General features: G+C 35.0%; 1 non-coding gene across 1 annotated transcript; it reads left to right on the top strand.

Annotated features, from left to right (window-relative positions):
• Window positions 1-11,114: 11,114 nt before the first annotated feature.
• Window positions 11,115-11,221, top strand: LOC122737694. The gene has a single exon (XR_006354498.1). It is a non-coding gene; the product is annotated as a U6 spliceosomal RNA (small nuclear RNA).
• Window positions 11,222-14,131: the final 2,910 nt, after the last annotated feature.

Raw genomic sequence — 14,131 nt, 5'->3', positions numbered from 1 at the left:
AGAGAAAGTCCTTAAATTGTTCAGGAACATTGTGGATGTATCTTCTCATGCCACTTATATAAAAGTATATGTTGATTATATTTATATTATTTTTCCTATTCCTCTTAGAATTTCTTCAATTCCCGATGCTCTAAAATGGATGTTAGTCCCAGCACCCTAAGCCTTCCATTTCTTGCTCTCATAGCTTGTACCCCTAGGAAAGACCATTATGAGGTCAGGCTAGGTATCTTTCATCTACCCCAAAGCAACCACTTCCATCTGTAACAGCACAAGATATCTTCCACTTCCTATGGCCAGCAGAACTGAGATGTTGAGAACCTCTAGTGTAAAGAAGAACCATCCCTTCAAGGTAAGACCTCACTATCTCCTGTTATACCTGTCCTTTGAAAGTAGAAAAGTGTTGTCCTCCACTTAATGATTAGCATTCTCATACATGGTCATACCCTTTACATTCCCATAACTCTGAACTCCTATAGATTACCATCAAAAACCCACTCAAACTCTCTACCACTCAATTCCTCATGCCATTCTACTCAATCATCCCATTACATTTCATCCTTAACTCCACACAATCTTTACACTTTTCCCTTTGGAATGTCTGTTCCATAGGCAACAAAGTTCTTTTCCTCCTAGATCTATTATACTACCACTTCTTTCATTGACTGACTCTTGCTGAAACCTGGCTTTCTCTTGATGCTACAACCTACCAGGATACCCTTTCCATTACTCACTGCACTTTCACTCATTCTCCTCAACTCACTGGTCAAGGTGGGGGAGTTAGAATACATCTCGCAACCCATTTCCACTTTTACATTCTCTCCTTCATTTACTCAGTGACCTCTCTATCTTTGATCTTCATGCTATTATACTCTACTATGCAATCAAAATTCTGATCATAGTTATCTACAGATCCCCAGATCAATCTCCTTCCTTTCTCAATAGGCTTGATGCTTGGCACTTCTCAATTCCTGCCCTCATACTAAGGGAGTTCAACATACACATTGATTCTTTCTCAAATACCCTAACCACTCCATTCCTCAGCCTACCTTCCTCCCATAAAACACTCCTCCACCTCACCTCAGCCATAGACAAATGTGGTCATACCCACAGTCTTGCCATTCTAACCTCAATTTTGCCATCACCCACAAATGCACCATTTCCATGTTCAAGAATTCTGAAATCTCTTCATACAAACATAATCAACATATTGGCTTTTCACCTCTTCCTTTGACATTCCTTACATAACCTTACTCTCAATCCTCATCATGACCTCCAATCTCTTTACCCTCAATTTCCTTCCAGGCCATCTCTCCTGGACTAGTCACTCTTTCCTTTTTTCCCATCTTGACACTTTAGGAGACTAATTTGGCACAACAGCATCCTCTTATCCTGAATCCCTAACCTCTCTACATATTGCCAATTGTCCTTCATCCTTTATTTTCAAAGAGGAACAATGATATCATGGCATTATATCTTGATTTGTAAGCAAATTGTGAGATAAAGTTGTAGAGTTATCTATTTCACTATTTCTTCTAGAGTCATTGAAATGCAATGGCAAGGCAAAAGTAATGACAAATGTTGTGAGGATTGTCAATGGTACATGATGCAGTAGATGACCTTGACATCTTGATGTCTGACAAGTACTCCACAGTGACTGTTTCCTCCAATTTCAGCCATTGAAATAAGTTGTTCTCATTTGCCCATTCTAGTGGGGAATGCCCCTAATTAATCAACAAGTTTGTTGCCTATTGGTTACCTTCAATCAGGTTTAGTTCATATGCCAATATGGTTTACAAGGGTGTTTCCGTCATATTTTCTATAGCTTCTTAGAGTCACAGATGAAAACTGGGTGAAGGTGGACACCAAAGGTGGATGAGCAACCCTGAAAATTGTTCAGAAAGACCTCATACCAGAGGCGCTAATCTTCCTGAAATGCTCCATACACCTAGCCATGCCTAAGTCTTAAATTAATTTCACCATTCATTGTCTTTGCTCCTATACACATGGTATGAAATGGAGGTGGAGAAAATCATATAACTATTCTGATTGGATACACTACAATTTTATGTTTCATAACTGCAACTGGGCCCTCACTCTTTCTAGGCTATCCTGCTATGCCCCCCTTTTTAACTCACTATCCCACTCTACAGAGAAGCTCTTCCAGACTTTGTCATCATTTCCCATACCTCTCATGGTTTCCTCCTCCAGTAACTCTCGTAGTGGAGAACTTTGCATCATATTTTGCAGAAAAAATAATGAGTCAGTATTCTGTGAATTCACTCTTCCTCCCTCTTCTTTATCTCCTATCACTCAGTTGTCTTCTACCACTTTCTTCTTTTTCACCCATGGTTCTTATGATTTAATGGCCTTATTTGTTATGAACCCCTCTACTTGTTCAAATAATGCCATTCTAGCCCATCTCTCCTCCAACAGATTGTTCTCTTTGTCATGCCCACTCTTTCATTTATTTTAAATTTCTCCCTCTCTATGAACTGAATGCCTACTGCATAAAAAAAGTCCATGTCTTTTCTATCCTGGAAAAAAAATCATTTGATCTTTCTGTTCCTATCAACTTATTTTTACGCCCTTTGTAGCTAAATTCCTGAAAAACGCTATCTACAATAGGTGCTTCCACTTTCTTTCCTCTCTCTCTCTTCTTAACCCCTTATAATTTGGCTTCTGTGGTAAAAATTATTTGTGGTAAAAAATTATTGGAGTTTTAGCTAACTCATTTGGGAGGGGCCACACCTGGCCCACCCTGAAGTTACATATGCTACTGAGGTCAGAAGGGGAACTCTCCATAGGCAGTTTTTGAAGGACATCCCCTTTTGGGGGAGGAAGATTTAATGCTGCCTGAGAGAAGGCTGAGGCACTTCCAGAATGCTAGCTCTCTCTCTCTTCCACCTTTCTGGTGGGGCAAGCAACTGCAGACATCCCAAGTGTGGTGAGTGAACACAAATGCCTTTGAATTAGCTTAATCGGAAATTATCTGAGGATTGCATAGACTTAGTTTAGAGTTAAGAGAATCCATCTGTATTTCTTTTTCCTACTTGCTTATCTTTTATTTTTATTAATTTCACCTTTGTTGTTTAATTCCCAAGTAATAAAATCTGATTTTTTGTGGAAAAGAAGCTCTAAGGCTCCTTTCTTATTGGCCTGGGAGAAATATCTAATAGGGCAGCTCAGAGGGGAGAGAGCTTTGAACCTAAAGGTCCCTCATTATTTCTGGGACCCCAATAGTTTGGCAAGTCACCCAATTAACATTCTGTATATTAAATTTCAGCCCTCACACTTCCAACATTAATACTCCACCAAAATTTTTCTTTGCAAATTTACTAATGCTCTATATTAGAAAGACTAATTGATCTTTTTTAAAAAAAAAATTCAAACTTCCAGAGCAGTGTAATAGAACCCATTAATTGGGACCATTGACCCTATATGGTGACTGAGTGACCAAGCCATGAATAAACAGTGCCATTAGAGGAAGACATATAAGGAGGAATCTCCCCTCAGAGACAGCTTTGACAAGTTTACTTTTTGCACTGTTTTCTTCCTCTGTCCTCATTGAGATTTCCTCTCTCTGTGTTGGAGCCGAAGGCAGTATGTAGAGAGTAAGTCATACCCAATTCAAGAAGTCTAGTGAGTGGGAACAAGTTGGCAATGTCTGAATTCCAAGGATGGGTGCCAACTAAAAGTCAGTAACTAGTTTTCCTGTTAAAACTAAACTTTTAAAACTTTACACTGTTAAATATTACAATAAATATGCAAGGAGAATTCAGAGAACCTGAACTTCTGAATTGAATGATAGAATCAATCAATGGCAATAAATTAGGCATGAACAATAAAGTCAAGTAAAGAAGCAGTGAAAGCCATTGTATGAAGTGGAATGTTATGGCAAAGGAAATGGATTAGAATTAGCTGAAGAGATTCAGTCATACCTTGTGGATTTTTGCCAAAAATAGCAAGAAAGTTAGAAATCAGACCCCAACTATCTATAGCCTAGAGGAGAGAGAGTACTTCAGGTCAAGCTTCTATGAGTCTTTTGAGGGTGAGGAAGAGAATCTCTTTTTCCTCTTGCCTCTAACCCCAGAGAAAAACCTGGTTACCTTAAAAGGACCAGAGTATTTTATGTTTCCCATCAGCATCCTGGCATGTGTCACCAGAACAACTGATGACAATACTTGAGTCAGGAACTAAGAACAAATTAGATATACTGAGGGAAAAAAGCTTTAGGACTTTTGGAAGATCTTATAAAAAATTTACAAGATACTCAAGTGGAAACATCTTGTGGGCTTCATGATATAGACAAAACAAAAAGTTCCATTCAACCAGAATATGTATGTGAGTTTCCTTTTTGCCACATATATTCTCTCAGTTTGAGTAATTAGGTTTAAATCCTTTCTCTGACATATATTAGCTGTAGAACTATAAAAGTAAGTCACAACTTCTCAGTACTGCAGAAAAAAATCCTAACATTTCAAGTAACATATATGTAGTTAGTTGTAGTTACAAACTAGATCTGATCTGCATGGATGGAAGAAATTCCCATGCCAGGAATTCCTCATGCCAATAAAATCACATATCTGGATTGCCCCCCAAACAAACAACTGACAAGAGTTCATAAAATCTCACCTTCATATTTTTTGATGAAGAAATCACAAACTTGAATTTCTCAGTTTCAACACATTTATAATTAGCTTGTCAACAAACATTTATTAAATATTATTATATGCCAAACTCTGATGGCATTCAAATAACAGACCAAGTCAAAGGTAAAACATGTGTCCCAATTGTATTCAATTCAATTGCAAAAGGAAAAATGAATAAGAATCTATTAACAGATATGGTTTTGAGATACAATAATTTTAGTTTTCTGAAATTTAACGATACTTTTGGGGGGGGAATAGCAAAAAGCTGTAAAAGTAAACATTCATGGCGAGAAAACCAAGAACTGCTGAGCTCAGTTTCCTGTTTGTGAATCAATAAATGCTGCTTTTCCCTTAGCTCCACCATTTGCATTGAGTTGGAACTGCGCTTTCATTTAGTTCCATTTTTAAAAATTATGAAACAGATGAATAAGAGCAAAAGCTTCCCAATGAATATAAAAATAGGCCCGAAAATCATTCCAAAGAGAATAAAGAGTGGGAAATATTGATGTTTGGACTATATGAAGGTCATTCCTACACTAAAAAATAAAACTCTTGAGTTTAAAGAGGAAAACAGAGATCTGACTCTGTATGGGGGTAGAAGTATGAAGACTAGATATGTGATTTGAATTCTATAGAGAGCTTCCAGATGAGAAAATTCCCTCTAGTAAAACAGATTAGACCCTTTAAAATTTATTGTTTTAAGAGACTTACCTGAACTCTGAGAGGTTAAGTAACTTGCGAAGGGGTCACACATTCAGTAATTATCAATATTAGGACTTGAGCTCATGTCTTCCTGACTTTGGAAGTCAGCTCTCTACCACTGCACAGAAGTTGGCTTCTCATGTGAAACTCGTATGTGTGTGTGTGTGTGTGTGTGTGTGTAGAAAGAATATAAGTAATGATTTACTATTGTTTAAAAGATTTATTATTGTTTAGAAAAGCAATAGCATATGGAAGCCATTAATATTTTATTTTTGAAACTTGCATACATTTTTGCCTTAGATATTTCATTTCTAATTATTCTTCCCTAGTTGAGTTGCAAGTCAATAATTATGAATCTTCAGTCCCTGAGCTCTAACCAACTGATCTTGTGTACAAAACTCAGAAAATTCAACCTTAGAGTCAAGAAGACCTGGATTCAAGTCCTTCTTCTGAAACATATTAGTTGTGTGACTATCCCTCAGTGTCACCAGTAAATTCTCTATGACTATAAATTAGAGACAACTTGCCATGACATATTAGCAGGAAAATTTCCAATCAAAGAATTCTCTAAAATTGATGGCAACAGAAGCACAGCCATTTTTTTTACAAAAAGAAAGAAAGGAAGAAAAAAGGAAGGAAGGAAGGGAGGAAAAGAGAGAGAGAAAGAGAGAAAGAAAGAGAAAATGGATGACTAGGATTTTTGTCAGGCATAACTTGGAATGAGAAAGGATATTCGAGATACAGGAAGATTTAAGAGAAAAAGCATAGGAGTGGAAAGAACGTAGGATAAATTTGGGGAATGAGAACACAACTTTCATAATATAGATATTTCTCACAGCTTGTAAAAATTAGGAATTATTTCCACAACAAATTAAAGTGCAAACTGCTAAATAAATACAATCATCCTTTTATGCCATGAAATCCTACAAATGATCCCATTGTAAACCCTTATGGAGAATCAACAAGGTTCATAAGCTTCTACCTTGTCAACTTAAAAAGGCTTATGTACGTAAAATTGCATCTAATTTGTGATGGAAATTATATATGTTGTTGCAGGAAGGCTGAAGTTTTCTTGTAGTGATTAAGGATGGGATAATTGCTGAAAAATGCATTAAAAACTAAAGAACTAGTCAAGAAAGGAAAACATTGTTGATTAGTACAGACAATTTCTGCCAATGAGTAAAACAATTGAATATATAATGACAGGATGCATCATCTTCACTGCTATATAGCACTATCACATTAGTATGATTATATACTATTTGAAGCGTGTCCCAGAAATTTTAGTGCAGTTTTATATTTTAATTGCTTAAAGTTGCCTTAAGATTTTTGGGACACCTTGTATAAAATCAGTAGATCTATGCATGTGTATGTGAATGTGTATAAACACAAGACAGATATAGATATAGATTATAGATATAGATATGTGTGTATACATACACATAAACACATATATGTGTGAGAATATGGTTTATATACATATATACACATATACATATACATAAATTCATATGGCCCATACAATACTATACACATTTTTTCTGCCTTTCCTCTTCTTTTGACTTTCCTTCCACTCAAGCACATTAAGTGGGAAAGTTTTGTTTTTTGTTTTGTTTTTTGTTTATTTTTTTTTTACCAAAGTGATTCTGAAGATTATATTGTTGAGGAGCTAGAATAAAAGCTTTGGTCTGAATAGCTTTCATTTATGTCAAGCTTTTTAGTTCATATTTATCTCATTTTGTCCTTACCACTTCCTTATGAGGTAGGAAGAAAAGCTGTATTTATGACTGTTTTACAAGGAGAGAAATTAAGGCACTAGTTTTTTAGAGATACAGTTCTTTCACTCTCTCTCTCTCTCTCTCTCTCTCTCTTTACATATCATACATATACATCTATACATATACATTAGCATTGAGCTTGAATTCAGGGGCTTTTTTTTAGTTGAGTTTTTCCATTTTTAATATATTGCTTTGGACTCATGTAATGCCACAGCTTTAAGGTGACTTTCCTCTTTTAGTATACTTAAGTTTATTATATCTGCCTTTTTCTATTCTTTTTCAAATAGTGAATACTATTTGAATAGTTCTATATTTTATATGTAGTCAATCTTTTCATATTGTGTGTGTGTGCGTGCATGTATGCATGTGTGCCTGAGTGCTGAAGACTGAGGGCTTTAGGACAAATGGGAAATGAGGTGCCATTTTTATGAACAAGCCCAGTGGACACCCAAGAGCAATATACGCTTCATTCCATTAACCTCAGCTCTGACCCAGAGATATAGCTCTGTAGACAGCCTGTCTTAATTATGGACCTCCCCTAAGAGCCTAGAGAAAAAGTGCCAAAGTATTCATGCTACTTTTATAAAATACCCACCTTGGGGAACTGCTGAAACTAGACCATTTAATTTTGAATCTGAGGTTGGTTAGAAGCTACAGTTATGTTGAGAAAGAGTATAAGGGCAATTTATATTTAAAACATATCCTCTGTTTATTTCAATTTTTCTTAATGAAATGGTAGATTGAATTATAATCAGAACTAAATTTGAGGCAAGGAGGCTTTTTTACAAGCCAGAGTAAATGAGTTGAACATTTAACTGTTCACTAATTATTATTTATTACACTATACAGGCATCTGTCTCTTAGGAGAAATAATGCTGTGATAAAAATGTTTATACCAGTTATTTTTTGGTCTCACTTTCACCTGAGACTTGGCTCAAGCTTGAAGAATAGGAGTCCTTTGTTTGACATGGTGGAGAAGAGGGAACAGATGGGTAATGGGGACCCAGTCATAGGGACTGTATTATGGGGACAATGCTCTCTAAAGGATTTGGAGCATAAAGATAATTTGAGTTATAAGTGTGGAACTTAAAGAGAATGGAGTATAACAGGGATGCAATTCCTTTGTCTAGAGTACAAAGTGGGGAATTGTTCATAATTGATAACTTTATTCAATTACTGGAATCTGGATATAAGTTGTAGACAACAGCAAAAATGATATGTTTTTTCTTCCCTAGGATTGGTTTCAGACTTCTTAGTTCAATTCAGCAACAATTTTTTGAATCCAGTGCATAGCACTGCCGGACACATAGTAGGTGATTAAATGCTTGCTGACTTGAATGTTTACTGTACATCATCACCTTTAAAGTGTGTTAGAAATAAAAAGACAATATGAAGCAGTATCTATTTCTGAAGAACTTACTTTCTACTGAGAATAGAAAAGGCAGTTAGATGGCACAAGGGATAGAACACCAGACTTGGTCAGGAAGATTTATGATCCTGAGTTCACATCTGTCCTCAGACACTTACTAGCTATGTGAGCCTGGACAAATCACTTAACCATGTTTGCCTCAGTTTCCTCAGCTGAAAAAATGAGCCAGAGAAGGAAATAACATCTCATTCCAGTGTATTTGCAAAAGGAAACCCCAAATGGGGTCACAAAAAGTTAGATATGAATGAAAACAACTGAGCAACAGGAGGAGAGAAAATATGAACAAAGACAAAACAACTCATATAAACTGCAAAATAAATGTAAAGTCATTGGTGTAAGGGAATACTAACAACTCAAGGAATCAAAACTGATCCCTTGAAGGAGATGGCCCAGGAGTTGAGCTTTGAAGGGAGCCAAGAGGCAGTGGTAACAAGGGAGAGTCCTCCAGGCCTGGGGAACAGCATCTGATGGTGTCTTTGGGATCTGATATTTAATAGGAGTGAAAAAGCTGAGAATCTGATTTTGTGTGTCAAGATAGTGAAGGTCAGAGAAACTGTTTATAGACTGTTTAATTGCAAAAAATGTAGTGTCAAGCAACCTAGCAATCATATTATACATAGCCCAGGTCAATCTTTACATTCCAGGTGTCTTTGGGGACCAGAACACCCATGGGGCAGGACCCAATACTAGAGGTTTCAAAAATGGAAAGCCAGGATAGCCACCAATTGAGAATTAGACCAGATGGGGAAATGAGCATGAAGTTCTGTTTCTATTGAACTGCCAGGATTGTCTTTAGGTATCCCAGATCTTAGAACTTCCTTATAAAACTTTTGGTATCTATTGTGGTCCCCAAATCTATACCCTCAGGGGAAGATGGTATGCTTATTGAATCTTGTCTAATATGAGGTCTCTTTTACTTTGAACTTCTGCCCTTTGAATATAGCAGGAATGGGGCTGCTTTGTATTGCAGGGTATTGACACAATACCGTCCCAGCATAGCCAGAGACCAGTTTGTTGAACTGACATTGATGGAACTTATCTTCTCTTTCCCTAGTAGTGGCTTTTAAGACTGGGAGGAGAGTTACCTGAGTTCAATAAAAGCATTATTTTTTGTTTCTTTGTTTTTGCTTTTTATCTTGTATACAATAGACTTTATATAATAAGAGAATCTTTTCCTCCCACAGGACTGTCTCCTCCTATAAAATTCTGAGACTTAGGGAGCACCTAGGCTGGACCCTCCTGTTCAGGCCATGTCCAGCATGAAAGAGCCAAAAGAGTTCTATGTTCATATGTCCCCATGGTTCTGAGTAGACAGGGAAGCCATTCCAGGGACAAGGGGCCTCAGCCCCAGTCACTGGCATAGTACACTTTTCAAAAGTGAAATGAAGGGATGTAATGATCAACCTAGAGTGTCTTAGGTTTTTGACTAGTTATAGCTACATTTTAAAAGCCAAGAAATTTAACTGACCAAATTGTGGAGAAAATATCCTTTCCCCTGGGGGGTTAATGTTGACTTTCCATTTTGTTATTGTTTTTTATTTGTTTTGTCTTATCCTATTCATTCAATTGAAAGAAAGAAATCAAGAGCTTTAAGAATTAAACAGCTAAGGAACTCCAGGCCCACTTTATAGGTTTAGGGTAAATAGTTCTTTAAGTGCCTCATGGTTCCTTTCAGTACAAGCCCAGTACTTCAGACTTCATATATTGAAATCAGAAAACACATGTAAATTCAAGGTGAGGCATGAACTAGTGTGACAACACCCACAGAGCTTGTAAGCACAACCCTTGGAAGTATTGTCCAGGAAAAGCCAGATGAATTCTAGAAGGTAATGACTACTTAACTAGAAATGTTTCTTTTCCTTCCTTCCTTCCTTTCTTCCTTCCTTCCTTTCTTTCTTTCTTTCTTTCTTTCTTTCTTTCTTTCTTTCTTTCTTTCTTTCTTTCTTTCTTTCTTTCTTTCTTTCTTTCTTTCTTTCTTTCTTTCTTTCTTTTTTGTATAACTTGGCTGAGAATCTTTTGTGGCATTAGAAGGGTTGGAGCACATAGCCAAGACTCTGAGAAGAAAGCATATCACTCAGTAAAGGGGATAAAAGGTATTTTTGTTAGCCTGTGAATGGGTTGAGTTTTTTTTCTTTTAAAAATATTGATGATTTTTGTTTTTATTTTTCAATTATTTTCCAGGTTCCTCTCCAGATCAAATTATCCATTAAAAAAAGAAAATAAATACAATTAACCAAAATATCTGAAAATAAAAACCTTCTCTGAAAATGCATACAGTAGGCTATACCAACTGTTCACCATTTCTCTGCCTGAAACAAAGACTTAGGTCTCATTATTTCTTTTCCAGGACCTTCATTCTTTTGTCAGTTTCATTTTTTAGTAAGATTCAGATTCCTGTTAGTGACCTTTTTGAATGCATTGTTATAATCACTGTGTCTTGTTCTCCTGCTTCTACTTATTTTATTCTGCATCAGTTCATACAAAAATCATTTTTTCTGAATTCTTCATAATTGTAATTTCTTATTGAAAAATGATATTGCACTAAAATAATATAATGTGCTCACTTCAGTAGCACCTATACTAAAGGTACAATAAAACAGAAAGGATTAGCATGTCCCCTGGGCAAGGATAACACAAATTCATGAAGCATTCCATAAAATTTTATAAAAAAGATAATTACAATAAAAAGTCATATGTCATTTTTTTGCCTTTCTCCAATCCATGGTCACACATTTTGTTTCTAATATTTTCTTTTCACCAAGAGTTTTGCTGTAAATATTTTGCTACGTATTAAAACTATACTTATATTTCAAATTCCTTAATTTAAGTGTGTGTGTACATAGACATATATACATGTACACATCATGTGTATATATACATATACATTATATATATATATGTATATATATATATATATATGCCTATTACTTGGATTTCTAAGTCAAAGGGTAGAGATTTAATTTTGTTATATTTGTTATAAAATTCCAAACTGAAATTTGGAATTGTTGGACCACCTCAAACCTACACCTACAGTATGTTTTTGTGCTTTTCTTCTCAAAAAATTCCTCCAATAATGTCTATTCTCATATTGTTTCATCTTTTCTAGTTTATATGGAATAAAATAAAGTCTGAGGACTGTTTAAACATGCATTGCTCTTACTAGTAATGATTTGCAGCAGTTTTACCCATGATCACATAGTTTACAAATCTACTTTGAAAACTGTTTATATCCAATGAACACATCTATTTGTATTATATATTTGTGCCAATGCCTAGTCTATTTTGGGTATCAGATGTAATAAGTAACATATAACTTTTTAAAAATCCTACTGTATAAATTTTCTAGTGTTTTTATCTCAGTAGATTCTTTTTTGCAAATGCATTCTTAATTTTATGGACTCAAAACCGTCTGTTGGGTTTTTATGATCTCCTATGTCTTTGTTTAGTTAAGAATTTTCCCTCAGCCATGGTTATTAAAGATACTTGATCTCCTCTTCTAATTTACTTTTTATGGTGTGACATTTTAAATTCTGGTCACATAGCCATTTTGAGATTGATAGAGTTAAATGGCAAAGTCAATAATTTGCTGGATTTGGAATGAAGAAAATATGAGGTGAAATTCTCCCTTAAGACACCTAATAGCTTTGGGAACCTGGGCAATTCACTGAACTTCTCAACTTCAGATTTCTTTTTTGTATAATAGGGGTGAAATTACAGTATCATGTGGTTATTATAAGAAGTGACTGAATGCTATACAATTCCTGGCAATTATTATGATGTATTATATTATATAACATCTTTACAATTCTAATTTCTACCAAATGGATCTAAAGTTTTCCCTATCGTGCAAAAGTTATTTGACCTGTAATTAATGTTCTTAGATTTTTCAAACACTGGACTATCATTTTCCATTCTTTCTGTCTTTTGCCCATTAATTTTGTTCCCGTGATATGCTCCTTAATAATTTAATCAATATTAAATGATGTTAATTAGTGTTTATTTTTAATATAATCTTAATTCTAGTATTGTTATATCTTCTCCATTTGTATATTTTGCATTATTTTCCTTTAAATTCTAAGTCTTTTGTCGTTCCAAGTGAATTTTCTTATTTTGGATAGTTCTAAAAAATATTCCCTTGTTAATTTGATTGGGATAGCACTAAATCTACAAATAAGTTTATATTATTATGATATTTTTTCTTAAATTTGCACAGTCCAAAAATGATCAGTGAATGTTTCTCTAGGCATTTATCTCTTTACTCCTATAAAGGGTGGGTTCATAACTGTATTTATGACTTATGTGTATTGGTAGTGTGATGTTTAAAAAGTTTGAAAGACAGATTCTGGGAAATTAATGCAAAAGTTTACCCCTTATGCCTTAAAAAAGAGTATGATGCTGTAAGAATATATATGCAGACAAATGCCATTATAGAAAACATTGTACTTCTTGACTTTGAATATAAAGACTCATGGATCCTGAAGCTCAGGTTCTTTGGGTCATAGACCTGAGACCAGCTTTATTTTAAGACAGGATCCCTCTCTCAATAAACCTATTTTTAATTTTAATTTTAATTTTTTTGGCTTGGAGATTTTGTTTTTTCTTGATTTAAACCTGTGACAGAAATTTTTGCAACAACTTTATCAATCATATAGTATGTGTACATATATGTGAATACATATATAATTAATATACTGATTAAAATTAATATATAATACTGTACTGATTAATATACTAATTATTTTGTCTCCCCACTTTTGAACCATGAATATGTGAATCCATGGTCTGGCTCCCACTTATAGAGACTTACTGGGTATATATTGTCTTGTGAGGATTTCATTTTTAATTGCCATATTATCCATTATTAAGATTAGTCTACACTTCTCATACTCTGATTTGCTAAAGGAATAAATTATTTAACCCAGGGAGTAAGCAGTAGTCATATCATGGTATACATGGAGTTGAGCTGAGCCCAACTGTATAATTGTCATTAATTTGGCTCAGCTCTGAAGGACTTGAATTTTGGAATCATGAACCAGTCCCATATTGGCCTCTGAATGAAGAACTTTACACTTTATAGAATTTAAATAGACAAAAAACTTCAGAACTTCTAACCTTGCTCTCATCTTCTATCTGGAAGGCGTGGCATAGACTTTTCTATACTTCTCTGTATTTTTGTCTGCCTCATTATGTCTCTGTCTCGATCTGTCTTTAACTTTCTCTATCTTCAGAGACAGAGAGGGAGATGTCTCTGCCTATTTTGTTCTATGTCTCTGGCTCTGTCTCTCTCCATCTCTGTCTCCGTTTCTCTGTTGTTCTCTCTGCATGTCTCTCTAGCCCACTTTTTCCCCCTCTTTCTTCCTATAACAATTAGTGAAATGGGCTTTCATATATGCAGTTTAATCAAGCCTGACTGTCTCCTCTGCTTGTTTTTCTTCTATATATATATATATATATATATATATTACTTCTATATTCTGTTTTGAAGAGAAACTCAATGGAAGCCAAGCCTAAATTTTATTTTTCTTGTGGCTATAGTAATGTAAAAAGTCAAAGATAAAAAGAATAATACTGAA

Source organism: Dromiciops gliroides, chromosome 1 (genome assembly GCF_019393635.1).
Source record: "Dromiciops gliroides isolate mDroGli1 chromosome 1, mDroGli1.pri, whole genome shotgun sequence".
NCBI classification, from domain to species: Eukaryota; Metazoa; Chordata; class Mammalia; order Microbiotheria; family Microbiotheriidae; genus Dromiciops; species Dromiciops gliroides.
The sequence above is the reverse complement of the archived record's forward strand: the minus strand, read 5'-3'. Positions and strand labels throughout refer to the sequence as shown.